Source organism: Propithecus coquereli, unplaced genomic scaffold (assembly GCF_000956105.1).
Source record: "Propithecus coquereli isolate 6110/MARCELLA unplaced genomic scaffold, Pcoq_1.0 Scaffold310, whole genome shotgun sequence".
In the NCBI taxonomy this organism is placed as follows: domain Eukaryota; kingdom Metazoa; phylum Chordata; class Mammalia; order Primates; family Indriidae; genus Propithecus; species Propithecus coquereli.
The window spans coordinates 1,156,848-1,161,351 of record NW_012148731.1 but is presented as its reverse complement, the minus strand read 5'-3'; positions in this window follow the sequence as shown (position 1 = coordinate 1,161,351).

Here is a 4,504-nt window from a genome sequence, read left to right as displayed (position 1 = left end):
AGTCCCAGCTACTAGGGAGGTTGGGCAGGAGGATTTCTTGAGCCCAGGAGTTTGAGGCTGCAGCAAGATATGATCACACCTCTACACTTCAGCCTGGGTGCCAGATCTCTAAAAAATATATATTGACATCATACCAAGTATCTTCTCAGCCCACAGTGGAATAAAACTAGAAATTAGTAACAAGTGGAACTTTGGAAACTGTACAAGTACGTGGAGATTGAACAACGTGCTCCAGAGTAACCACTCGATTAATGAAGAAAGTAAGAAGGAAATAAAAACATTTCTTGAAACAAATGAAAATGAAAACACAACACACCAAAACCTATGGAATACAACAAAAGCAGTGCTAAGAGGGAAGTTTAGAGCAATAAATGCCTGCATCAAAAAATGGTGGGAAATCCCCTGCAGAACCAAGTTCACTGAGCGCAGCGGGGATGGGCACCATTGGAAGCCTGGTGGCCACAGTTGTCGTGATGAACAACAGGGTCTGAGTGGCAGCCAAGGGTCTCCGAAGGTGGGCGCCAGCTGAAATGGCTGTAAGCTCCGTTCCAGACCCGCTCAGCTGTGGCCCTGAAAGTCAAGGGGCAAAGCTCGGGTGATGCACCTGACCGTCCACGTGTGTAACCCGAGGTTAGAATACGTATTGTCTCATGGTCAACAGCAAATACCTGGGCAAGCTGACCAGGGCTTGTCAAGAGAAAGGTCCAATGATCTGGGAGAAGCAGGTCTGGGAGAGACCACGGATGGACACGTGGGAGAGGGCACCAAGTGCGAAGATCGTTCTCTCACGTGGCCCAGCAGAGCACGTCCCCCACAGAGGCAGCACTAACCAACCAAACGACTTGGCCAGTTGACATCAGCCAGACTCTGTCATCAGCCACCGCAGTGCTAGCAGGAAGACACCTGAGCAAAGTGGCTGTGAAGACTACGCATGGCCCCAACAGCAGGGCTCCCGCTGACCAAGGCGAGGGTCTAGCTCTGCCACCACCAAACATCCAACCTGACACAAACACGTTGAGTCCCCAGCGTGGCACCATGTGGCACTTCCTGGCAAATGGGCTAAACTGGAACCCTTCCATCACCACCACCCAAAGACGTGTGGCACAAGATCCCACGTTACCTTCATCAGACCAGGGAAGCTGCTTTACGGCAAAGGAGGGGCAAGAGCAGCGCACGCAGCCCCGTGGTTGTAGCTATACCACACAGAAGTGTCCGCACGACCTGTGCTGGAATTGCTATTAAAGGTGCAACCGAAGCCCCAATTTGCAAAGATGGGGTGTCATCCTCCAAGATGCAATGTGCAGTTTAAGTCAAGTGCCCATGTATGGTGCTATTCCCCAACAGAAAGGATACACGGTCACTCCCAAACTAAGGGATGGAAGCCAAAGTGTCTGTTATGGGCTCAGTTGTGCCCCCCACAAAATTCGTATGTTGAAGTCCTAACTCCCAGGACCTCGGAATGTGACTGTAACTGGAGACGGAGCCTTTAAAGAGGAAACGAAGGTCAAATGAGGTCATATGGGTGGGCACCAATCCCATATGACTGGTGTCCTTGTAGGAAGATATTAGGACACAGACACACACGGAGGAGGACACGGGCAGAAAGTGGCCATCTACAGGCCAAGGAGGGAAGCCTCGAGAAACCAATCCTGCTGGCGCCTTGATCTTGGACTTCCAGCCTCCAGAACTGTGAGGAAATAAATTCCTTTGCTTAAGCCCCCCAGATCGCGGCACTTGCTATGGCAGCCCTCGTGGACACAGATTTCCTGTTCACCATCACTTTCAGTGACGCATCAGTGACGCGCTGGAGGAATCTGTGCTTTGTCCCTACAACTTGGAGCTCTGTAGGTTTAGAAGGCCTGGTTCCCAAGGAGAACAATTCCACCAAGGGCTGGACGAGAATCCCTTAATCCTATAATCTTAAATTATAAACTACAAATGCCACCTGGATGCTTCAGCATCCCTGGACCAAGGAACTGGCAAACGAGGTGGAGTCACCCTCCTGCAGAGCTGATCGACCCTGACCGACCAGGAAAGTGGGGTGGCTGCTCCTCGGTGAGTACAAGGGGATGGATGTGTTGCACGTGGGTGATCCACTTGGGCACCTCTTGATGTTCCCTTACCTGATTGTGATGGGCCTAGGAAGGGCACAGTGGCCAGGAGTCAGATCCCCAGGTGAGAGCAGCAGAGGTGCCAGCTCAGGGGGAGGGAGATGTCTCTGAGCAGTGTCCCACTAACTTCCCCTTCTAAGTCTGCCCCCGGAGGGGAGGCCCACCTGAGGCCCAGCGTGTAGTGACTCCCAGAACATATATGAAGAAGTAGATCCTAGAGGCACCGGGGCACACTGCGGTGACACAGTCTGGGCAGATGTACCACCCAGATCCCCCTGCAGTGGGGCTTCCGCCCCGGCTGCTGGGAGTGCTGCGGACAGACAACTTCAGCCCTGCGCCCCTTGGATTGCTTCTGCCGCAGTGAGCCCCCACCCCAGGGCACACCCCTTCCGGTGAGCCCACATGCAGTGGCCGATCCACGTGGGAGCACAAAAGGTCACCATCTCACCCAGCTGGGGACAACTGTGAGGGCCATTCTCTTCCCAGAGCTCACCGCGGGGTCCTCTGAGGCTGTCCTCAGGCCTGCGCCACAGCTCAGCTGCCCCCTGCGCCCAGCCCTGCTTCCTTGCCCTCGCTTCCAGAGGGTTCGATTTCTGTATATACAGATGTATTTAGACATAGTCATGATGCATATGCCCAAGCATTGTTTTATAATTACACGTCATAGTACAATCCCCCCTCCTCTTCAGAACCCACACGTTTGTCCAAAGTTCTAAGCTTTCTCAAGCGCCGTGGCCACACCCACTCGGTCCCCTGGGGTAACTCCCTGCAATTTACAACACAATGTGGGTACCTTTGTTTTGTTTTGTTTAGTGCCTTTGTACCGGGTGTTTCTCGTGCATTCTCTCATGTGATCCTCCCAACACCACTGAGAGGTAGGCACTGCGTGATCTCCGTTGCCCGTGAAGAACCTGGGGCTCAGAAGGTCCAGTTACTCACTCAAGGTGACATCTCTAGTCAGCAGGGAGACCAGGAGGTGCCAGGCAGTCTCACTCTGCGTCCACCGCTTCTCTCCCCACTGCTCCAGTTCCGATGCAAACAGAGCACACCTGCCTGGTGGTTCCAGCAGAGCAGAAGGATGACCAATGGGTGGACATTACAGGAAGGCGATTTTAGGTCAACAGAAGGAGGAACTCTAGCAGTGGAATGGACTGTTTGAGAGGTAGTGAGAACCCTGTCCCTGGGAATATCCGAGCTTCCCCCAGGGCTACAAGAAATGTTATGTTGAGTCATCAGAAAAGCCCCAGCCAATGCTGGAAGGCAAGGAGGAAAGGATTCTCTGATTCCGTACCTGACTTTCAAATCTCCCAGCACCGAGCTGACTCGAAGGTCCCAGCTGACAGTGATCTGAGGAGAGGCAGAGTGTCACCGGCACAGAAGCCTCACACTGGAGTGAAGGCTGACCTGACTCTGGAACGCTGCCAGCCGCTGGCGGTGGCTCTGCCCAGCCTGAGAGAAGCAGGCCAGACTGCGTGGCCGCTGGAGGTCCCTCCACGATCTCGCTGCCCTTGACTGCAGCCCGACAGGTGCTTAATGGATGCCGTGGATGTGCATGGGAGTGAATGCCAATCAGCCTTGGAGGGCAAGCCCCGTGGAGATGGAGATGCACCCACTACAGCCGCTCCTCGCTCACGCTTTCTTCCCTTGCCGAAAGGCGGGTCCACACCCTGGCAGGCTTGTGCGTGTGCTACCTGTGCATCGGCTCCAGGCTCTCAGCGTGACCCCCTGCTCCGAACTCCTCCTTGGCCTGCCATGAGGTATCCAGATTCCCAGAGGGCAGTGTAGGATCCTTTTCCCTGAGCAGTGACCCACCCCCCTGTTGTTACTACATCCCGGCCGCAAGCCTAGACGTTGGAGAAGTTCAAAGCAGCTCCTCATTGAGAAAATACAACCGTCGACTCAATTCACCTCTTCTTCAGTGACCCCTTTAGATCACAGGTGAAGCCAAGAGAATATCAGCTATCGACACAACGAACTGGATCCCTTGGGGTTTAATATTCTTACCTGGAACTGATTCATTCATTTAACAAATATGTATTGAGCCAGGCCCTATAATAGGCTCTAAGACAGGGTCAGCAAACTTTCTCTGTAAAGGGCCTTATGTAAATACCGTAGGCTCTGGGGGCGAGCCCGCCTCAGTCACAACAACTCAACCCTGCTGTTGTGGCACAAAAGCAGCCACAGACAACATGTGAACAAATGAGCATGACTGCATTTCAATAAAACTTTATTTATAAAAACAAGCAGCAGGCCGGGCGAGGTGGCTCACGCCTGTAATCCTAGCACTCTGGGAAGCCGAGGCGGGCGGATTGTTTGAGCTCAGGAGTTCGAGCCCAGCCTGAGCAAGAGCGAGACCCTGTCTCTACTAAAAATAGAAAGAAATTAATTGGACA